We start from the raw sequence: 25,474 nt of genomic DNA, 5'->3' as shown, positions 1-25,474 counted from the left end.
TAAATAATAAATAAATAAATAAATAAATAAATAAATAAATAAAATCTTAGCCATTAATATAACTGTATTTGAGTCATGTGAGACTAAGTGGGTGATTGTGGAACCCCTGAGATGTGAGATTTGATCTAGTATTATCTACCTACCTACCTATCTACCTACATGTACATATACATTTTTCTCTTTTATGCCCTGAAAACCCAGAATGTGGTGATGTGGTAACCAGTTGGTTTATAGAACATTAGTAGATTGAAAATCCAGGGGGAAAAGGGCTTAAATAACTATAAATCTGCTCTGCCAAGTACATTGTAATGATAATAGTAATGGACTAAAGTTTGGAAATCTGGATTCCAGTACTGTGTAAGTGATAGAAACTGGGGTTAAAGGGACCAAAATAAAATGCAAAGGTGACATAGGTCATGTTCAGATACTGCCTCTCTATCAAAGCAATATTCAGAAAGTTCATAAAAAAGGTAAGTATGATCTCATGGCCAGAAACTGTGAAAACAAAAAGATGGCTCAAATGGGATATTGTATTCTGAAAATTATAAATTTTGTGAAGGAAAGAGAAAGAAGAGGAAACCAGAATTGTTAGCTTAGATTAAAAGAACATGAGGGGAACAGATGGGGTGACGTCGATGGTAGTAACACATAATCAAGGATGTGTTCAATGAGTGTGTGGATTTTTTGTGGGAGTTAAGGTCCAGAATAGATTCAAGATTGTATAAAGTGCCAAAGACAAAATCAAAAACAGTGATTTCACCTATGTTTACAGATGCAAGATGGAAAGGGCTAGGTCTTCCGCTTGGGGTAGGTGGTATGATGTTAGCAGATAACAGAGAAGGAATCTCTTACGGTCAGCTCTCTTGTTCTCATTTTCATTAAGGCAAATGTTCTTCCAACCATAAAATGTATTAATGACATCAGAGAAAGGGAGTGATTAATAAGTAGGAAAAACTGATATAAGAGAATTTAGAGCTAAAATTGCTGACGTTAGCTGTGCCAGGAATATACATTAGGGAAGTGTAAACAGATTATATATTGCTATAGAGCAAGGATTTGAAAAGGTGTCCCACTTGCCCTTGGAAAATGACCTTGGCTCATCTTCAAATAATAATTGTATCAGTCTCCTATCTCCAAACCTATCTGTAACCTTCCTAACTTCTGTTTCTTCTGTCTCAGATGCATATTTTCCTTCCTATTCTACAGATGATATGTTCTCAGTTTTCTTTTTTTTTTTTTAAAGATTTTACTTATTTATTCGACAGAGATAGAGACAGCCAGCGAGAGAGGGAACACAAGCAGGGGGAGTAGGAGAGGAAGAAGCAGGCTCCCAGCAGAGGAGCCTGATGTGGAGCTCGATCCCAGAACGCCGGGATCACGCCCTGAGCCGAAGGCAGACGCCTAACCGCTGTGCCACCCAGGTGCCCCTGTTCTCAGTTTTCTCAACCAACTTGTTTCATTCACTTATTCATCCACTCATGGATTTATTCAGTAGATATTTATATTTGCCAGGCAGTGTTCTAGGAACAGAGAATACATTAGCAAATAAGACAGGCAAAGATCTGTCTCTTGTGGAACTTACATCTAATTGAGGGATAAATACAGTAAATAATAAGAAAGCAAATAAATACACAGTACAATTTCAGAGTGTGGTAACATTCATAAAGGAGATTTTAAAAAGGAGATATACAAGAAAGTGATCTGAGTTTGGTGGACTATTTTAGATATGCTGATCCAGAAAGGCCTGTCTGAGGAAATGACATTTGAGCTGATACCCAAGGAGCTAAATGTGTGAAAAGCTGGGGGAAATCACAAATGTATAAGTCAGGGGTTGAAATGAGCTTAACAGTAATAGGACAGAAGGAAGATCAGCGTGTTCAAGTCTAGTGAACACTTGGGAGAATGGTAGAAGATGAAACTGAAGAGGTAAGTAGCAATCCTATCAGATAGAACTCTGCACACCATGAAATATGGATTCTATTACAGTGCTTTAGGAAGACATCAGAGTTATAATATTTTATTTTATAATTTTTATAAAGATTTTATTTATTTGAGAGAGAGAGAGAGAAAGAAAGAGAGTGAGCACACAAGCAGGAGGAGCGGCAGGCAGAGGGAGAGGGAGAAGCAGGCTCCCCAGCTGAGCAGGGAGCCTGACGCGAGACTCGATCCCAGGACCCTAGGATCATGACCTGAGCTGAAGGCAGACGCTTAACCGACTGAGCCACCCAGGTGCCCAGAGTTATGATATTTTAACAAGAGAATTTTAGTCCTTATATGGAGAATGAATTATAAGAGAGTGCAAAAGCAAAACGAGTAGCCCAGTCAGGAAGGTATTGCCATTTAGGTGTGAGATGTAGGTAGCATGGACGCAAGTGAGTAGCTATATGGAGCGGTTGGATTTGGGTTTTACTTTACAGTTGGCATTGACAGGACTTTCTAATGGATTGTATGTTTTCCAGATTTTGACTTGAGAAACTGGAGGGATGGAAATCTATGAGATAGGAAAGATAGTAGCATGAAAGTGGTATGGAGAAAGAGAAACAGTTAGAAGAATAAAATAAAGCAAAAATCTTAGACATTATCTGTCTCTCTTTTGTACGTTTAGCTTCTGTGATCTCTCCATCATTAGCCTTGGAGCATGCTAAGTCTTTCCTACCCTAACTCCCCTAACCTTCCCTTAACTCTGCTTCTCTTTTGGAGTATTGCTCTCTTCTTCTTTTCATCAATACATGTCTTGAAATAATAATCGATGTTTATTATCATTACTTCCTCTCACATCATTTCCTTATCTACCATTTGCAATCTGAAGTGTTACACAAAAGTATAAAGAATTTACTTTGTTCTCCCACTTCTTTACTGACATAATGATTACCATGGATCTATACTATGTAGGCACAAGCTCAAGATGCTGATAAGGTCAAGCTCATAACTGTGTTCCACTTAGTCAGCTTTTTCCTGTGCTGCTGCTATAGGTGACACTCTAGACTCTAGCCACAGTGGTCTTGGAGACATCTGTGACTGTCCCAAAGGAGGCTGAGTGTAAGTGTACTGGCGGACCATCACAGACAAACTGCAGAAGAGGCATACACATGCTCAGAGTATTAGTAAGTGACCATCAGCAGGATTTGTTGACCATCTGAGTCCCTGTCAACTCTTAGTAGTTCAGTTCTGTTAAACATTTTGGATTGATTTGCACTGCCTTTGCTCAAGAAAAGTCCCTCTTTTTTCTTTCTTAATGTGACAGTTCCCCCTTCTGCCTAGGTAACAAGGTAATGCTCAAGAATGACATTACAATTCCATGCTGTTTGCAAACAGCCCGAATGTGTGTTTCATCAAATGTAAGGATAAGGTTAAGTAGAGATGTTCAGCATGGTGCAAGAAATTTCGTCAAGTGGAACGAACGAGGAAAGTCAGGTTTTTGAAAAGAAACTACGCAGTTAATTCAGGTCACAAAGTCGTGGAAGTAATAAATTGCTGTGTTAACATGTCCACTCTCAAATTTTTCTGTTTCAAGTGGTTTTTACATCAGCTTTTTCTCTTACATCAAATTTGAATGTATCTTTTCTCAGTGGCAATATCACAGCTCATGAAGTTTATCTGAGGCACAATTATTGCTGATTGAAACTTTGAGAGTAACGATTTTTTCCCCACATAATGTTAATTATTTCTATAATATAATTATGCATTCTGCTTTAGGAATTTTAATGAATATGGCAAGGAGAGATGTGACTTGGAAGTTCATTAGCTATCTACTTTTCAGAGACTAAACTTGTAGTTGAAAGAACACCGGCGTACGAGACCGGGCCCATGGGCTCTACCACCTCAGGTCTGTTTTCCCTAGGCTTCCTCTCCTCCATCTTTCTAGGCTTCCATTTTCTCATCTGAAAAATGGAGAAAACAATGCCCATCTTATATTTCTCATGAAGCTGGATTTTCAGAGACAGTTACAATTTCAAATATTCTAACTTCTTGACAGGACATTTATCTTACTTTCTGGCTCACAAAGCACAGTTACATCCGATATATGTTGTATAACTAAGGTCGTAGGGACCTAGAAGCTACAATTCAGCCTGGCTTTTATGGCTCTCGTTTTATGTGCAATTATTGTTCTCTTTTGTCTTTATGGCTTTTAGGCTCAAGATAAAAGTTCTAAAGTATGAGAGGTGAAAAAGCAGCCATTCACATCTCCTAGTAACCTTCAGTTTGTCATTCTTTTTGTAGTTTTACAGAGAAGTATGACAGTTATCAACTCTCATGAAGACTGAGAGTATGACGGATTTTAGAGTTGGAAAGACCACCTTGCTTTCAGGTGGACTGAAAAGAAGCCCTGACACAATTCACTCACAGCTGCCCTTCCTGTATCCTTTGTAAAGGAAGAACAATCAGTAGAAGAAAATGGAGGAGGGGATTCTTGGCAGATATTGCCAAAGGATAGGAAAAGCTGGCCAGTGTTAGGGTTTGCACAGCTACATTACACAGAAAAACAGAAAAGCTGTGTCTCCTGTGGATTCACAGACTCTGGAAGCAGGAACCAAACAAGGGAACCTAGGGTTCACATGGAGAATTAAAGGGAGTAAGGTAAAGGCCTATTGGGAAAGACAATGATGTAACTACTGCCTATTAATTTAAGAAAAATATCCTTTTGAACTATTACACAACAGACTTTAATCCCTAGGAACGCACTTCTGAAAAATAGCCTGACATCAAGATACTGCTTAGTCCAACAAAATTTCATAAGTTTCAATGGCTGCAAAACTTCATAGCTTTTGCGAGTTGCAGGGTTACAATGGCCACGTTAGAATGAGGTGAAGAGGGGCAATCAAAAGTAGGAGACAAGTGGACTCAAGTGGGGGCCAAAGGAAATATATTAAGGGTCACTCAGGACTAATCTTAGAAAGGGATAAAGAAAGGGGGGGTAATCAGAAGGGGGAATGAAGCATGAGAGACTATGGACTATGAGAAACAAACTGAGGGCTTCAGAGGGGAGGGGGTGAGGGAATGGGATAGGCCGGTGATGGGTAGTAAGGAGGGCACGTATTGCATGGTGCACTGGGTGTTATACGCAACTAATGAATCATCGAACTTTACATCGGAAACCGGGGATGTACTGTATGGTGACTAACATAATATAATAAAAAATCATTAAAATAAAAAAAATAAATAAATAAATAATAAAAATGGACGGGAGACCTGAAAAAAAAGGAAATTGAAATTAATTGTGAATGCAGGGAGACTACATTGGTGATGTACAGTGATAGGTAGAAGTTTCTCATCTGAACAAAGGTATTCTTCTGACTAGGAAAAGTTCTCAGTGGTGGTAACATTATCAAATAATGTTTTGATATCCCCCAGGATGCCTAGGGTGATGAAGATATGGTAGTTTATTAATAACTCGATCATGGTTTTCTTTTATTTTTTATCAGTTGGATGATCATTTAGTTATTCAACAAACATTATATTTATTGAGTTATATATCTAATATAATATAAAAATAGAGCTGAATTTGACACAGTCCCTTGCCCTTGAACTTTTCAGCCATTAACACATGTAAAATTGTAATTCACCTGCAAGAAGTTTTATCTTTGAAAATAGACCAAAATTACCCCAAGACGACTAAGTTAAAAATAATCAGGAAGTTGTCTTTTGACACTTTTGCCAGATAGTTATCTTGGAAACTCTGTATTTTAAAACCTCAAATTATTTTCCTATTTATGTGGAAGATAGAAACAGTGCTTCATATGATTTTCCATAAAAATCCAAAGTTCACTCTGGCTATGTTTTGTTGCATGAATCTCTTGGGTACAAGTACTTTGTTCTCTGTAATAATGGTTGTTTACTTAGCTGTAAGCAAAAGATCTGCTTGAATGTTTTTTCATTGATTTTGTTTTCTACACACCTTCAATTTGTGATGAGAAATGAATTATAATGTGTATGCTGTACCAAAATGGACAGCAATAGCAATCTGATTTATATACACCAGACTATTTCTACTGACAAAACAAATAGAACAATAGAACCAAAATGCTAGAAGGAAATTTGTAACGTTATCAATTCACTCTTGCCACAGTCCACACCTATCAAAAGATGGATGAATTGCTAACCATTTTAAGGATGTTCAATGAAAAATTTCTTATAATTTCCTTTTGTTATCTGTGCCTAACATTTGTTGCTGACTTCATTAATTATATAGCTAAGGAAAAAGTGCAAACTCAAATGTTTTTCTTTCATATTACAATAGTATGTGTTTAAATAAATGGAAAAAACTAAAGTGCTAACAGGTAGCAATTCCTTAATGTTGAATATGATTTTAGAGTTTACAACCCTAAAGAGATTCCACCCTCTCACTGAACAAGCTGGGATGAATGTACTTTTTACTTAATAACCATCAGTTAGCATCAGGAGATCATGCTGGTAGTGTTGTATGGTGACAGTAGCTATGGTTGTGGTAAGCATAGCATCCATAGTATAGAGTTGTAGAATCATTATGTGGTAAACCTGACACAAATGTAATATTGTGTGTCAAGTCTACTTTAATAAAAAAGTTTTAGGAATTTCAGAAAGGGATTTTGCTCAAACAACAGCTAATCAGAGTAAGAGTCTTCTGCCAAGCCACTATGGCAAAGTCATGATCACAGTATCTAGTCCGGGGTAAAGAACATCAGTATCAAACCACAGAACAAAAACACAATCAGGAGTTGGGCCAAAATACCAGGTTATTGAGAAGAGAAGTTAGAAATCAAGATAGAGTAAACAGGATAGAAAGATATTAAAGGCACATTCCAGGGTTGAAGTTAAGACAGTTAGGAATCCTAAACTGGAAAGAGAATGAGAGAAACAAATTGTCCACATAGAAAATAAGGTCCGTGAAGGTACTAGTAGTCATGGTTTGATGGAGGCAGTGGTAAGTTATTTCCTCTGTCTTGATCTTGCATTTCAGATTAACCTCAACATACTCAGGCATACTTAGCTAGCCATCTTCCCTGCAGAGTTCAGGCAGCATCCAAAGTGGCAAAGCCTCTGACTTTTGATTCATCAGAAAGTTGGAAAGCATATCCATGTGACATGTCTACATTTGCTATCAGTTAATTTGGTAAAATATAAAGTCTATTTGATTTGGCACTCATCTCTAGATATAACCAAGGTTTTTTTTTCCATTCTATGTCAAACAGAAGGAGAATAGTTATTTTATTTTATTTTATTACTTTTGTTTTGTTGTGTCTCAAAATTCTCTTACCTTGTTTATTAAATGAATGTATTTATTTATTTATTTATTTATTTATTTATTATTATGTTCGGTTAGCCAACATATAGTACATCATTAGTTTTTGATGTAGTGTTCAATGATTCATTAGTTGTGTATAATACTCATAGTAGTTATTTTAAATGCATAAATCTCTGGGAGTTTTTCTAACCAGATTTTTGGTATTCTGTAATCTAGATAACTGAACTATATTGTGAGGACTGCAGTCTGGTAAATCAAATACAATTTAGCATACGACAGTAGTGGCAATTGAAAATGTTTCTATCAGCAATCAGAAAGGTGATACTTAGGCCATTTCTAAATTTATATCAGAAATGTAAAAGGGAAAATTAATTTAATCAGTGGATTAAAGACTCACCCAAAGGATGCATGTTGGCATTGGACCTTAAAAATACAAAATCTTTTTACTCAATATCGATTTTTGTCTTTAAAAAGCAATTTTTAGTAGATTAATTTTGAAAGCAAGATTAAGATACTCATGCACTTAATAGTTCTAAAGATTTTAGATAAATGGTTTTTTATAATTTTTTGTCACAAGAATGTCAGTATATACAGAAATAACTGTGATGTATTTCCTTTCAATTGAGAGTTAAACTAATATTTTATTAATATAAATTTTAGGGTTAATAGATACATATGAACCTTGTTTTGTAAAAGTTGTGGAAAAGGTAGATTTGTTTTGAATGGCTTGATGTCATCTTTTTTTTAAGATTTTATTTATTTATTTGAGAGAGAGAGTGTACAAGTGGGGGGGGGCAGAAGGAGAGAGAGAAGCAGACTCCCTACTGAGCAGGGGGCCCAAAGCAGGGCTCCATCCCAAGGCCCTGAGATCATGACCTGAGCCAAAGGAGGACGCTTAACTGACTGAGCCACCCAGGGCCCCCTGGCATGATGCTATCTTAATCTGTCATTTTTAGACTCTTATTAATCTTACTTATTCATCTGCAAAATATTTTGTCTACTGAGCCAGTTTAGTATACAATAAAAATAAAACTCTAAGTCAGATGTCTGTATTCTGTCCCTACTTATTATCATTATAATTTTGGATAAAAGTCAACTAGTTGTTTAGAGCTTCAGTTTACTCATTTTTTAAAAGGGAGTAATAATAACAAAATGTGTGGCAATTTGCATTGCAAATGAAGAGGATGCTGATGATGTTGATGAGGACAATAATAATTGAAAGCTTTTTGCAAATTGTAGGCAGTAATATTGTTGCTCTCTTATTCTTAGGTGTTTAAAGTGAAGATTTCCCTTCTTTCTTAGTGTGCTGATAATATGGCAATTGTTGATTGAGAGAGGGAAATTAATTACTAGAGACTAGTACAAGATATAATGTCGGTTTCTAGACAATCCATATGATTCCATAGACAAATAAGCGAACGTAATATTGCAAGGTACTGGCTGAACTACCTGGATAGCCTTTGGGATAGGAAGGAGATATTGGAACTAAATGAAAATATAAGTTAAGTGGGTTTATAACTGGTTGAATGTCTCTAGAGAAAGATAATTAAAGAGTTGATATTCACCTAGAGAGTGAGGTTTCCTTTAAGATGACACTATGTACTTTTTATTAATGATTGGGATGGGGATATTCATGACATGGTTGTTAAGTATGTGGAGGAATAGCTCAGATTCAGAACCTCAAGAGACCATAAGAGTCTGGACTATGGGCTGAAACTATCAAAATGAAATTTGGTTGGAAAAAACGTAAAGATCTTCAATTTGTTTCTAACTGTTCAAGTGCAAAATGAATATGACATAGCTAAAGAGTAGCAGGCAAGAAAAAGTTCTGGGTGTTTGAATTGACTATAGATACTGAATAATGAGGAAGCTAGGGAAAGCTAATATGAAGAACTCAAGAACATCAGAGTTGCTTGAAGCCCAGGGCACTTGGGGGAATGGTGTAGCAGGGTTACCTTCCTGCTACCTAGTAAGACTATGTAGACTAACTCTACCTTTTTTTGCTCCTCTTTCATTCTCCCGTATTTCCACATTGGGGTTGAAAGAGAAAATGGCATAAGACTCGGGAGAACTCTGGGGTGCCTGGGTGGCTCATTTGGTTAAGCATCTGACTCTTGGTTTTGGCTCAGGTCATGATCTCAGGGTCTTGGGAGTGAGCCCTGCATCAAGCCCTGTTTCAGGCTGTGTGCTCAGTGGGGAGTCTGCTTGAGGATTCTCTCCCTCTCTCTCTCTCTCCCTCTCCCCCTGCTGTACTCTCTCTTTCTCTAAAAAGATAAATCTTAAAAAAAAAGAAAACCTCAGGAGAAGTCGGAGGGAATTTTACCCAAGTTTAATAAAAGCCAGAAAATATGGTCGTTTATTATGTAGGGGGTATATTACATATATTAATAAAGCTTGTCTTCCTTGATAGCAACAGTAAATCTCATTAGATTATGTGATTTCATTATGTAAGCAACTAATGTCTATTAGAAAATAAAAAAACAAACGTCAGGCTCATGTAATTCTGAGGGAAAAAAAGGTTCCATTGCATTCAACTTTTCCTAAAATAGAACTTATTGGATTTTACCTTTCCTTCTGTATTAGTTAGGATTCTCCAGAGAGATTATTTTAAGGAGTCAGCTCCCACGATTGTGGAGGCAAGTCCAAAATTTGCCTGGTGAAGCGGCAGACTGGAGACCCAGGGAAGAGCTGCAATCTGAAGGCAAAGGCGGTCTGTTGGCAGAATTCCTTCTTGCTCTAGGAAGTCAGTCTTTGTTCTATGAAGGCCTTTAATTAGATGAGGCCCACTCACATTACAGAAGATAAACTAATTTATCGAAATCTACAAATTTAAATGTTAATCTCTTCCAAAAAATCATCTTCTAAGAAACATCCAGAATAATGTTTGACCAAATATTTGGGCACTATGGTGCAGCCAAGCTGACACATAAAATTAGCCATCATGCCTTACTTGTTTCAAAGTCCTAAAGCTCTTACACTTAACTCCTTAAGTTTGCTACCTAAATAAGACACCCAAAATCACTTGATGGATGTGACTAGGATTGAAGGGATGACATGGAAGAAGAATTAATGAAACCCCATTTAGGACACACTGTAAAACCTCAAATTCAGACAGCAGTTTGTCAGTTCATTCAGTAAAATATTTTTGAGCACCTAAAATGTGCCAGTCCAGGACTGTGCTCTACACTGAAGATGCTATGGAAGAGCAAAACAGGCATGGCCCCTGCCCTTATGGAGTTATAGTCTGGTAAACTAAGGCAACCAGATATTAACTGCAAGATTGTATAGATACATGTAGTACTTTGAAATGGTTTGATGAAACCTCAGTCTGAGTAGTTCAGAAATGACATTTAAGCTGAAATATGGATGATTAGAAGTTAACTAAGCAACTGGTTTGGAGCACAGAGAAGAGATTTGTTCTAGAGACAAAATTTTGAGTAATTTTCCTACAGGTGGAAAATATTTCAGCAGTTTTGCTCTCTTCATTTTCTCAATCAGAAAAATCAAGAAATAAGGGTGCCTTGGTGGCTCAGACAGTTAAGTGTCTACCTTTGGCTCCAGTCATGATCCCAGGGTCCTGGGATGAAGCCTGGAGTTGGGCTGTCTGCTCAGCAGGGAGTCTGCTTCTCCCTCTCCTTCTGCAGCTCCCCCTGCTTGTGCTTTCTCTCTCTGTGTGTCAAATAAATAAATAAATAAAATCTTTAAAAAAAAAAAAGAAAAATCAAGAAACAGATAGCTGTCCAAAGTTACACAGCTTAAACAGTCTTCATTGAGACTCTGTATCTTTTGAATCCATACATGGTAATTAAATACATACACCCATCACATTTTTTTTTAATTTTAGGAATCTAGCTCATACTTCAGGTGTGGATAAAGTTTAAGGAGAGCACTTGTTGTGATGAATACTGGGTGTTATAAGTAAGTGATGAATCACTAAATTCTACTCCTGAAACCAATATTATACTATATGTTAACTAACTAGAATTTAAATTAATACTTCAAAAAAATAAAAATAAAATAATCACTTCACCAGGAATGAAGTATAGATTAAGTAGTAGAATGCCTATTTTATAGTTTTCAGAGTACAGACCCTTAGCCTCTTTGGTTTGGTTTATTCCTAAGGATCTTATGGTTTTTTGTGCAATTGTAAATGGGATTGATTCCTTAATTTCTCTTTCTTCTGTCCCATAGTTAGTACATAGAAATGCAATTTATTTCTGTGTATTAATTTTAATCCTGTCACTTTGCTGAATTCCTGTTTGAGATCTAGTAACTTTTTGGATGAATGGATAAAGAAGATGTGATACACACACACACATACATACATTCAGTGGAATATTATATATTATATACAATGGAATATTACTCAGCCATCAAAAAATGAAATCTTACCATTTGCAATGATGTGGATGGAACTAGAGGGTATTATGCTAAGCAAAATAAGTCAATCGGAGAAAGGCAATTATATTATTTCATTCATATGTGGAATTTAAGAAACAAAACAGAGAATCATAAGGGAAGGGAGGGAAAAATAAGATGAAATTAGAAGGGAGACAAACCATAAGAGACTCTTAACTATAGGAAACACACTGCGGGTTGCTGGAAGAGAGGTGGGTGGGGGGATCGGGTAACTGGGTGGTAGACATTAAGGAGGGCACATGATATAATGAGCACTGGGTGTTATATACAACTGATGAATCGCTGAACTCTCACTCTGAAACTAATAATACACTGTATGTTAATGAATTGAATTTAAGTAAACTAATAAAATAAAAAAAAAGAGTTCCTCTTTTTATAATGTAACATACTGATTCTATACTAAGCTATATAATAGATAAGAACCTTCAACTATGAAAACTATAGGGTCATTTTTTATGTCACTCAAATAATCATGTCACTAGCTTTGGAATTAGGTTGTCTCTAAATGAAAACACAAATCATTTCACATGATCTGACATAAATTAACCCTAGGGGAATTCTCTTCAAATGGAATTTTCCAGGTTTCTTTGAACTGACTCTTATAATTTCCCAGGAGAGAAAAATGAATAGTGAAATCTACATATAGAAGAATTATTTAATTATACATCCATCTGCTCAATATCTTGACTTATGCAATTTGTTTTGAGATGAGAATGCTTGTTTTTCTCCTTAGCCTGAGAATATAATCACATTATAAATTCCACGGTTTTAATATCAATAAATGTATTAGCTATTTGCTGAGTACCCAACATTGCATTAGCTATTATGAATAATTACAAAATCAAATCGAAACAAAACATATGACATGGCTCTTGTACTTAATGTCTGTTTAAATTATGGTTTATATGAGGTGATACTTTGATTAAAAATTAAGAATAATCTGTAAATATATATTATAAAACCTAATAAGTGGTATTGACTCTCCATTCTATTGAAATTCCCAGAAGGAAGATTACCCTCTCATCTCTAACAGTTGTAGATGGCTTCATAGAGGAAGAGGAACTGGAACTAGATAGGAAAGGAAGGAGAGTTGGCAGCTTTAGTCTCATTGTCTCCTTGCCCTCATACCCTAAAAGAAGAACTAGCCCATCAATATTTTGTACTCTATCTCCCCTCTGTCCCTCACCCTACGTGGTCACTTGGTTGGCTATCTGATCCACGATGAACCCATAGACTGTTTAGTGACTTACTTTATTGTGGGCTGATGCAAAAAGATGAGCTGGGTCAACCAGATCCCTGGACTCTGAATTTTCACTTAAGAAATATATAGAGGGGCGCCTGGGTGCCACAGCGGTTAAGCGTCTGCCTTCGGCTCAGGGCGTGATCCCGGCGTTATGGGATCGAGCCCCACATCAGGCTCTTCCGCTATGAGCCTGCTTCTTCCTCTCCCGCTCCCCCTGCTTGTGTTCCCTCTCTCGCTGGCTGTCTCTGTCTCTGTCGAATAAATAAATAAAATCTTGAAAAAAAAGAAATATATAGAGATTGATATATTAGTAGTAGAGGTCTTGATGTATAGGACAGTAAAGGAGGCCATAATGGCCATTTCCAAGGCAGACATATAAGGAGCAGAAAATGTAAGGGGGCAGAAATTTTGAGGAAGCAGAAAAGCCTATTTGATAGAAAAGAGAAAAAAGAGTAAATGCACAGGGTGATGTTGAAAGTAGATGAGAAGTAGAAAGACTATTATAGCCCATGAGAGATAAAGGGAGAGAATTGCCAATTTCTAGAGCTTCCTCAGTTGTCAGAGCCTTCCAAGTTACAATGCTAATTTTAGTTTACGTATTTCCTTACAGTAAATTCCCCCACTGCTTTATTTCTACTAATTGGATAAGCTACATAAAGAATCTAATTAGAATAGAAAGTTTGGATTAAGATGAATAGAGAGGAAGGGCATTTTAAGTGGGAAGGACTAGCACAAGCCAATGGAGGGAATAATGAGTGTAGTATGTTAGAGAGCTTGGTAATCATGCTGGCAAGTGTTAGAGATACTAGTTGGAGGAATGATAATATAAGATTAGATGTAGAGGATGAGCTGAAATTCTGGTGGCATCACAGAATCAGTTGAATAATTTGGTTGAGAGCTTATAGGCTGTATAATAGCCAACCCAGTGTTGGAAGATGGCTAATTTAGAAGATGAATTGGTTGGAACAATGGTGCCATCTCAGGAACTATTGTAGCAATTCAGGCACAAGGTAAAATATGGTCCACAATGGTAAATATGTGGCAGGCATTCCTCTGTTTCCCATTCCCAGGCCATGATACATTGCTAATTGATAATGGCATTCTTCACCTGGTGAGCATGGATGGTACCTAGCATCATTTTCTGAATGGTAGTCCAAGCAGTGAATGGCCTTTGATTGGAATTACCAAGCAAAATAAAATTTATTTGCAGCCACTGGACTGGCACATTTTACTATTTTGGAAAAGAGAGTTTTGATAGTAAATCCAAGCCTACAGAATATCTATGTATATCCTGGGCACTTTGTTTCTCTGCATATGGAGCTCAAATCTCACTATATCAAACAGTAAAGAATGGTTCAGTGGTTTGCAGTGGAATGTACTTGTTTGAAATACTATTCTAGTAAGTAGAATATTAATGGAGTGTGGGGATTTTTAGTCGTTAGGTTTTAGTTGTGTTAACAGAAATCATTTAAAGTGGGCAATCCCTACTGTTTTTCACTTCTTAGGACACCTTTTACTATAAACATTCATAAACTCATAATAGTAATTGTGCTTTCAGTGTATGTTAATTGAAAAAAATACATAAGGATAAATAACTATAGTGACCTTAGTGAGCCTTTTTAGAAATTTATCTTTTGTTCATTACAAAAGCATATATTTTTCAACTTAGAGTTAATACACAGAAATGGCTTACATGTTTATTCCGCTTACTAACACTGGTACATGCAGTCTCTGAACCACAGCAGAGAAACAGTGAATAAATGTGTGTTCCCCAGAGAGCTTAGAGATCGAACCTTAGTCATGAACAAATGGGGAGGCAGGGCCACATGAACTCTGGGTTGTGGAGAAGAGGCCAACAGAAAGACCATAGGTGAAGCTTTTCCTGAAGAAGAGGATAACATATCTACCTTTAAGTGGTACCCTAACTATTCCCTGCTTGTCCTGGAAAATCTTGGCACACCTCCTCTATTTCTGGCTAATTAAAATGTATGCGCATGATTAGAGACTAATAGCTTAATCCTCTAGATCCTTTCACTCAATAAATCTCAATTTTTCATGTATTAGCAGGAATGGGTTTGGGAAACATCCTGGAAGACATGATATGGGGAGACAGAATGAGGAAACCAGCCATGTCATGTCATGTATTCCATTTATACAGAATGCTTGGTCTTCCTAGGCATTTGCAAGCTCTATTTAAAACTGTACACTCTTTCCATCTCCTTTATCCACTCCACTGCTGCCAATAAGTCCAGCTTATATTCCGAACCATTGACCTAAATTGTCTTAAAATTATCTAGGGCTGTTTTCTTTCCTGGTTCTACTATGCAAATATTTGAATTAAGTAAAAATTGCTGACAACTTAAAGGCAGCAAAGTTTACTACTGCATGTTATAGTGGACGTTCTACTTTAAAAAAAAATCATTTTCTGGAGCGCCATAGCTAGCTAGGTCAAGGATCAGAGGTCTAATTCAGCAAAGGCCAGAGCACAACCAGACAAATAATAAAAGGGAATTGTGACTTAAGCATCTTAGGAAAGGAAACAGCACGTAACTAGAAAAGACAAAGTGGGAATGGGGTTAGCTGAAACATAAATTGGAATAGTATAAATGTGAATTCAAAGTATTACCTTGCGTAAAAGTCAGAGATTCATAAAACCCTGTGATGAGGGCCCTCATAGAACCAGAATATTTTTGCATAAACTGAGGCAAAAAACTAACAAACCAAACCATATATTTTGGCTGAAGGTATTTATTACTTTAAAGACCAAAGAAATATAAAGCTCTAGCACATAAGACTACACATGGAAACAGAATGTAATTCAGGATGACAGACACTTTGGATAGCTAGTTAGACCTGGACCTGGGATAGATACAAGGGATATGTGATTAAAATCCATTTGTTCATTAATAAGGCAAAAATAAGCATGTGCCAGACACTTTGGGGTGTTCTTGGACTATAGGCATCATCCTTGGGCAAGGAGTCTAGAAAGACAAATGAACGTGTCAGGAAAATAAGCATATGTCTCAGTTTCCTCATTAAGGAAATATTTATCGAACACCTGCTATATGCCAGGCACCATGTTATTCCATAGGGATATAAGGTATAGTGATGAGTAAGACAGGCCTGACTCTCATCCTTATAGAGCAAGAAATATAGCATGCTATCATAGAAAACTCTTGTGTATTGAAGAAGTTTCTAGAATTAAGGAGATGCACATAAAACTTAACTACTAAGTAGTAAGTGGCTTGCCTATTCAGTTCCTAAGTTTTTGTAACTTCTTACCACCAAAAATAAAAATCCGTTTACATGTGCATCCATCCTTTCCTTCTTTCCTGTTATAATAGAAATATCTCTAAAACTACCTTGCCAAGTACTCTCACCTATTCTTTGGAGAAAAATTAGACTCTGTTGCCATCAAGGCCATATTGCCAAGGAATAGAAGGAAGAAGTGAGAAAAGGTCTATGTTTGTTAGGATATCATCACCTTGCAAAGAAACTCTAATCCTGAGCTTTTAGGGGTCACTGTTGATGTGTTTAAGAGAATAGACAATTTAACAACTGTCAGTCAAAGGAGGCAATATTATCTCCCAAACTAAAAGCATGAATAGTATTAGTATGTATGTGATTTGGCTCCTCTTGGGCTTTTGGCTCTATTTAGAGTATAATTATCTGGTGTAAAGCATGTTTGCTTCTTCACTTTGGAATCAGAAAAGTTCCACATGAGATGTATCATACTGAGGGCAAAAGCACAGGGTTAGTAGACCTATGGTACTAGTTAAAACTGGCACTTTGTAAAGATGAGATCGTGGTTGAACCCACTCATCTCTTATTCATTTGGTGATGCTACAGACCTATTTGAAGACCAGAGAAAGCCAGAGGTTTGAAGCTGTAACACCTCAAACTAATGAGACTGAAATGGGTAGATGCTATGAATCAGTCCTTAATTTTATTATCAAGGCTAATCATAGCAGGCCTCTCTGATGTGATATGATTTGAATTCCAGTCACTACCGAAAGGCCTCCCATATACTTTTGATATCCCCAAATCCTGAAAGGTCACCTTTTAAAATGAACTAACACAATGGGAAGTTTTCCTCTTCATTATTAGATGGGCTCAAAACCTGGGAACTTGGGGATTTAAATGGGATGGGATGGAGGAATGAGAAAAAATTTTTGAGTGGGAAGCATTGTCAAGGAAGATAAAGCAGTTTACAGGGCTATACTGGGGGATCTTTGAACAGCATTGCCAAGTTGTAGAGTGCTAATTCGGGATGACCAAAAGACATCATGGAGTGAAGTGGGAACTGAGAAAGGATGGCAGCTAGGAACTAGGGTAAAACTGCAGAAATTATTGCATCAAAGACCAAAAACATCTGTGGTTTTGCAGGAGGTACATGATTCAAAATTTATTTTTCTCTCTGTGTTTGCAGGATAATGTCCTTGCCAAATGGTATCAAAGATATGTAATTTTGCCAAAGGTTTGTACACAGCATTTTCTCTCCCCTGACCTTAGGATGTCAGACAACAAATTGTTGATAATTGCTGTTTATTAGGATAGAGGGGAAATATATATCTTGTTGAATATCCCTTGAAAGGATCTTTCGAGGACATCATTAAGCAGCCCCCAAGTGGCCTATTCTCCCTGGACTTTGGGGCCAAAATGAGACAATCAAATATTTTATTCTCAGTGTGGTTTGGGCATCAAGCCTGACTTTCTCTTGTAAGAATAAAAGATTAAAAAAAAGAATAAAAAAATAAACCATTTGAAGCCATGGAATACACAAGAGTTTACTCTTATAAACCTCTATTTCATTGCTTTGGCTGGTAAATATTCTACTTTAGATTTGATGGCATTTCATTTGCATATCTTTTCTCTGGAATATGTAATGCATTTTTAAAGAGTGCCTGGATTGAAAATCCACTCATTGATAAGAGACAGTGAGCAGTATATTATAGGGTGCAACAATTGTATAATGTGCTCACTGTGGTGAATGTAATAAAGAAAGACTTTATAGAACTATTGCTATATAATTATGTTTCATCAGAGCCTACAAAGTGTCTACACAGCTCTGGCTCTTATCCTGAAAAGCCAGCTAAACAGTAACAAATGCCAAGAAAAGTAAAGCCTTCTGTCTTAGAAACACACACGTGGAGCCCATATGTTAGAAAACTGGTCTGAGTTTTGTTTACCATAATCAATTACTTTGCAACACTTAAACATGGGATTTAGGAAGGATTCTGAGGCAACTAAACCAAGGGTTTCTCATAAAAATTGATTAGTTAATATCTTTATGGAATTTTAAAGAAAAAAACCCCAAATTTTACTTAAGAGTTTACAAGGTTAATGTTGACAGTAGTGTTTCTTTCTCTCTTTTTTGTGGTATCAAGAAGTTTTTATTTTCTTTCCAGCATTACTGAAACTTTTTTAACTTCTTAATTTTTAAGTATACATTCCAATATTGCTAAATATGTGCATGTTGTTGTATAGAAGAACTTAGGAACTTTTTTCCTTACATAACTGAGATCCATTGAACAGAAGCTTTCCATTTCCCCCTTCCCACAGCCCCTGGCAACAACCAACCTACTTTCTGTTTCTATGAGTTTGATTATTGGATATCTCATTTAAGTGGAATCATGCAGAATTTGTTTTTGTGTGTGTGTGTGTGTTTAGCTTTTTTTATTTAGCAATAAAGTCTTCAAGTTTTATCCATGTTGTAGTATATGACAGGATTTCCTTCTTTTTTTTAAGGCCTAATAACATTCCATTCTATGTACATACCACATTTTCTTTATTGATTCATCCATTGATGGACATTTAGATTTTTCCCACATCTTGGCTATTATGAATAATGCTGCTACAAATGATTATGGCTGCGCAAAAAAAATACTGTTTGAAATTCTGATTTTAATTCCTTTCAGTACATACCTAGAAGTGGATCATATGGTAGTTCTATTTTTAATTTTTTGAGGAAACTCCATACTGTTTTCCATAGAGGCTGTACTATTTTACAATCCAACTAATAGTGTGCAAGTTTCCGATTACTAAATGTCCTCCCCAACACTTATTATTTCCTGCTTTTTAAAAAAATTGATCATCCTATGGGAAAAACTAAGAGCTTTTCTCTTAAGGTCAGGAATAAGACACGGCTGTGCGCTCTCACCACTTTTATGCAGCATAGTACTAGAAATCCTAGTCACAGCAATCAGACAAAAAAAGAAATAAAAGCATACAAATCTGCAAGGAAGAAGTCAAACTTTCATTATTTGCAAATGACATGATATTCTATGTAGAAAATCCAAATGACTGCACCAAAAAATTGCTAGAACTGATACACAAATTCAGTAAAGTCGCAGGATACAATATCAATGTACAGGTACATGCTGCATTTCTATACACCAATAATGAAGGGGCAGAAAGAGAAATAAGAAAAAAAATCCCATTTATAATTACACCACAATAATAAGATACCTAGGAATAAACTGAACCAAAGAGGTGAAAGATCTGCACTCTGAAAACTATAAAACACTGATGAAAGAAACTGAAAAGGACAGAAAGAAATGAAAAGACATTCCATATTCATGGATCAGAGCAAACATTATTAAAATGTCTATACTACACAAAGCAATCCATACATTTAATGCAATCGCCATCAAAATAACAATAGCATTTTTCACAGACCTAGAACAAACGATCCAGAAATTTTATGGGACCACAAAAGTCCCTGAATAGCCACAGCAATCTTGAAAAAGAAACAAAAAGCTGGAAGCATTACAGTCTGGATTTCAACCTATATTACACAGCTGTAGTCATCAAGACAGTATAGTACTGGCACAAAAATAGACATATAGATCAATGGAACAGAATAGAAAACCCAGAAATGAACCCACAACTCTATGGTGAATTAATCTTTGATGAAGCAGGAAAGAGTATGCAATGGTAAAAATTCTCTTCAACAAATGATGCTGGGAAAATCAGACAGCAACCTGCAAATAATGAAACTGGACCACTTTCTTATACCATACACAAAAATAAATTCAAAATGGATGAAAGACCTAAATGTGAGATAGGAAACATGAAAATCCTGGAAGAGAACACAACTTTTTATTATTAAGATTATTTATTTTTTTATTTGACAGAGAGAGCGCATGCGAGCAAGCACAAGCATGGGGAGAGGCACTGAGCAGGGAGCCCAACATAGGGCTCAATCCCAGGACCCTGAGATCATGACTTGAGCCAACTGAGCCACCCAGGCGTCCCGCAGGCAGTAACTTCTTTAGCATCAGCCATAGCAACATTTTTCTAGATATGTCTCCTGAGGCAAGGGATACAAACTCGAAAATAAACTATTGGAACTTCATCAAAATAAAAAGCTTCTGCCCAGTGAAGGAAATAATCAACAAAACTAAAAGGCAACCTACGGAATGGGAAAAGATACTTGCAAATAACATATCTGATAAAAGGTTGGTATCCAAATATATAAAGAACTTATACAACTCCACACCAAAGAAACCAAATAATTCAATTAAAAAATGGGCAGAGGACATGAACAGACATTTCTCCAAAGACTTACAGATGGCCAACAACATATGAAAAGATACTCAATATCACTTACCATGGGGAAAATGCAAATCAAAACTACAATGAGCTATCACCTCACACCTCTCAGAATGGCTAAAATCAACAACATAAGAAGCAACAGGTATTGGAGAGGATGTGGAGAAAAAGGAACCCTCTTACACTGTTGGTGGGAATGTGAACTGGTGCAGCCATTGTGGAAAACACTATGAAGTTTCCTCAAATAGTTAACAATAGAACTACCCTATGATCTAGTAATCACACTACTGGGTATTTACCCAAAGAATACAAAAACACTAATTTAAAGGGATACATGCACCTCCACATTTATAGCAGCATTATCTACAATAGCCAAACTATGGAAGCAGCCTATGTGCCCATCCATTGATGAATAGATAAATAAGTGGTATATATACAATAGAATATTATTCAACCTTAAAAAGAATGAAATCTTGACATTTGCAACAAAACACCATGGATGGAGCTAGAGAGTATAATGCTAAGAGAAATAAGTCAGAGAAAGAGAAATACCATATGATTTCACTCATATGTGGAACTTAGGAAACAAAAGAAACAAGGGAAAAAGAGAGAGAGAGACAAATCAAGAAACAGACTAATTATTGAGAACAAATTGATGGCTACCAGAGGGGAGGGCAGTGTGGGATGAGTTAAATAGGTGTTGGGGATTAAGGAGTGCACTTGTCATGATGAGCACCAGGTGATGTATAGAATTATTGGATCACTATATTACACACCTGAAACTAATATAACACTGTGTTAGCTGAAATTAAAATAAAAACTTAAAAAAGTGGTCATCCTTAGCTTTATACTCTAGCTCCATCCATGTCATTGCAAATGCCAAGATTTCATTCTTTTTTATGGCTGAATAATAATGCTAAGTGAAATAAGTCTGTCAGAGAAAGACAAATACTGTATGATTTCACTCATATGTGGAATTTGAGAACAAAACAAATGAGCAAGGAGAAAAGACAGAGAGACAAACCAAGAAACGGGCTTTTTAAAAATTATTTTAATACCTTATTTAAATTCTAGTTAGTTAACATATGTAGTAAAATTGGTTTCAGGTGTAGAATTTAGTGATTCATCACTTACATATAACACCCAGTGCTCATCACAAGTGTCCTCTTTAAATACAAATCAAAACCATAATGAGATACCATCTCACACCAGTCAGAATGGCTAAAATCGACAAGTCAGGAAACAACAAATGTTGGCGAGGATGTGGAGAAAGGGGAACCCTCTTACACTGTTGGTGGGAATGCAAGGTGGTACAGACACTCTGGAAAACAGTATGGAGGTTCCTCAAGAAGTTCATAATAGAGCTACCCTCTGACCCAGAAATTGCACTACTAGGTATGTACCCCAAAGATACAAATGTATTGATCTGAAGGGGCACCTGCACCCCAGTGTTTAGAACAGCAATGTCCACAATAGCCAAACTATAGAAAGAGCCCAGATGTCCATCAACAGGTGAAAAGATGTGCTGTATATATACATATATATGTATATATACACAATGGAATATTAGTCATCAGAAAGGATGAATACTTACAATTTACATTGATGTGGATAGAACTGGAGGGTATTATGCTGAGTGAAATAAGTCAATCGGAGAAAGACAATTATCCTATGGTTTCATTCATATGTGAAATATAAGAAACAGTGCAGAGTATCATAGGGGATGCGAGGGAAAAGCGAATGGGAAGTCATCAGAGAGGGAGACAAACCATGAGAGACTCTTAACTATAGGAAACAAACTGAGGGTTGCTGGAGGGGAGGTGGGTAGGGGTGGGGTAATTGGATGATGGGCATTATGGAGGGCATGTGATGTGATGAACACTGGGTTTTATATGCAACTGATGAATTATTGAACACTACATCTGAAATTAATGATGTACTATATGTTGGATAATTGAATTTAAATTAAAAAATAAATTAAAATAAAAAAAACCCTTTCCTCCTTAATACCCATCAACCATTTAGCCCACCCCCCACCCACCTCCCTCCATCAAACGTCAGTTTGTTCTCTACAGTTAGATTCTCTTATGGTTTGCTTCCCTCTCTCTTTTTTTCCCCCTTTCCCTATGTTCATCTGTTTTGAAGGAACAGACTCTTAACTATGGAGAACAAACTGATGGTTGTCAGAGGGGAGGTGGGTGGGGGTTTGGGTGAAATAGGTGATGGGGATTAGGGAGTGCACTTGTCAGGATGAGCACTGGGTGATGTATGGAAGTGTTGAATCACTATATTGTATGCCTGAAAGTAATATAACACTGTAAGTTAACTAACTGAAATTAAAAACTTAAAGTGGTCATCCTAATAAGTATGAGGTTTTCACCTCCCTGATGGTTAGTGATATTGAGCATTATTTCATATGCTTGTTGGCCATTTGTTTATCTTTGGAGAAGTATTTATTCAAGTCCTTTGCCCATTTTTTAAGAAGTTTTACTTCCTTATTTTAGAGAGAGAGAGAGAGAGCATGAGCATGGGGAGAGGTGGGGGGGTAGCAGACTCCCTGCTGAGTGAGGACCCCCAACCCCAGGGCTCGATCTCAGGACCCAGAGATCATGACCTGAGCTGAAACCAAGAGTCAGACACTAAACTGACTGAGCCACCAAGGCACCTCATCTTTAGCCCATTTTTTAATTGGGCTATTTGGATTTTTTTCTTTGTTATTGAGTTATGGAAGTTCTTGTATTTTCTGGAAATTTACCTCTTATCTGGTATACGTTTTGCAAATATTTTCTCCCATTCTGTAGGTTGCTTTTTACTCTGTTGGTTGTTTCTTTGCTGTACAAAGGTTTTTTAAATTTGGTATAGTCTTATTTATTGTTTTTGCTTTTGTTGCCTATGTTATGGTGTCACACCCAAGAAATCATTGCCAAGTCATGTCATGAAGCTTTTCCCCTGTTTTCTTTCTAGGAGTGTTATAGTTTCATGTCTTATGTTTCAGTCTTTCATCCATTTTGAGTTAATTTTTTGTATGGTGGAAAATAAGGAGATCCATCCTCATTATTTTGTATGGAGACATCCAATATCCCAACACCATTTGTTGAAGTCAAAGTGCATTCCCCATTGTATATAGTCTGGGCACCCTTGTTAAAGATCATTTGACCATATACATGAGGGTTTATTTCTGGACTCTCTATTATGTTCTATTGGTCTTATATATCTGTCTTCATGCCAACACCATACTGTCTTTTCTTGTTTTACTGAGATATAATTGATATACACCACTGTATAAGTTTAAGGTGTACAGTATAATGATTTGACTTACATGTATCATGAAGTGATTACTGCAATAAATTTAGTTAACATCCATCATATTTTCCTTGTAATGAAAACATTTAGGATTTACTGTCTTAACAACTTTCATATATATCATACAGCAGTGCTAATATGATCATCATGTTGTACATTATATTCCTACTACTTATTTATCTTATAACAGGAAGTTTGTACCTTTTAACTGCCTTCATTCAATTCCCTCTTCCCCCACCTCCTCCTCTGGCAACCACAAGTACAATTTCTTCTTCTATTAGTTTGGTTCTCTCTCTCTCTCTCTTTTTTTTAAAGTTCCATATATACATGAGATCATACAATATTGTCTTTGACTTATTTCACTTAGTATAATGCCTTCAAGGTCCATCTATGATGTTGCAAGTGGCAGGATTTTCTCATTTTATGGCTGAATCATATTCTATTTATACTATGCTGTTTTGATTATTGTAGGTTTGTAGTATGTTTTGAATCATGAAGTGTATAGTCTCCAACTTTGTTCTCTCTCAAGATTGCTTTGGACATTTGGGGTCTTTTGAGATTTGATATGAATTTTAGGAGTTTTTTTCTATTTCTACAAAATATGTCATTGGGGTTTTGATAAGAATTGCAGTGAATCTGTAGATCACTTTAGGTAGTGTGGATATTTTAACAATATTAAGTTTTCTAATCCATGAACAGATATATCTTTCCATTTATTTGTATCTTCTTTAGTTTCTTTCAGCAATAGCTTGATTTTTCACTCTACAAGTCTTTTGCCTCCTTGGTTAAGTTTATTTCAAAGTGTTTTATTCTTTTTGGTGCTACTGTAAATGGGATTATTTTCTTACTTTATTTTTTGGCTTGTTCATTGTTAGTGTATAAAAATGCAACTGATTTTTTGTGTGTTCATTTTGCATCCTGTTATTTTGCTGAATTCATTTCTTAGTTCTAACAGGGTTTTGGGGGTAATTTTTAGGTTTTCTATATATAATGTTATGTTATCTGAAAAACAAATAATTTACATCCTTTGCAATTTGGATGCTTTTTATCTCCTTTTCTTGACTAATTGCTCTGGCCAGGACTTCCAGTACTAAGTTGAATAGAAGTGGCAATAGTGGGAATCCTTGCTTTGTTCCTGATCTTAGTGGAAAAGATTTCAGCCTTCAACCATTGAATATGTTGTAAGGTACAGGCTTTTTATGTACGGACTTTATTATGTTGAAAGAATTTCCTTCTATTCTTAGTTTGGTGAGGGTTTTTATTATGAAAGCGTATTAAATTTTGTCAAATGAATGATTTTTTAAAAAACATTTTATTTATTTATTTGTTTAACAGAGAGAGAGACAGCCAGCAAGAGAGGGAACACAAGCAGGGGGAGTGGGAGAGGAAGAAGCAGGCTCATAGCGGAAGAGCCTGATGTGGGGCTCGATCCCAGAACACCGGGATCATGCCTTGAGCCAAAGGCAGACGCTTAATAACTGAGCCACCCAGGCACCCCTCTTGTGACAATTTCTGACTTAACTAATCTATTTTGTCAGATATAAGTATGGGCACCCCTGCTCTTTCAGTTACTCTTTGCATGGAAGATCTTTTTACATAATTTCACGTTCAGCCTATGTGCATCTTCACCTCTTAAGTGAATTTCTTGTAGACAGAATATAGTTGCATCTTTTAAAAAATCCATTCAACCATTAGCCATCTTTAGATTGGTGAGTTTAATCCATTTATATTTA

The 25,474-nt window shown here is 36.4% G+C and overlaps 1 pseudogene; it reads left to right on the top strand.

The window, feature by feature from the left end:
* The first annotated feature begins 3,557 nt into the window (after positions 1-3,557).
* LOC148106885 (U4 spliceosomal RNA) lies at positions 3,558-3,683 on the top strand (annotated as a pseudogene).
* Positions 3,684-25,474: the final 21,791 nt, after the last annotated feature.

This window comes from Ursus americanus, chromosome X (assembly GCF_024610735.1).
Source record: "Ursus americanus isolate L20-20 chromosome X, mUrsAme1.1.p, whole genome shotgun sequence".
NCBI lineage: Eukaryota > Metazoa > Chordata > Mammalia > Carnivora > Ursidae > Ursus > Ursus americanus.
This window is presented reverse-complemented; position numbering and strand designations above follow the sequence as displayed.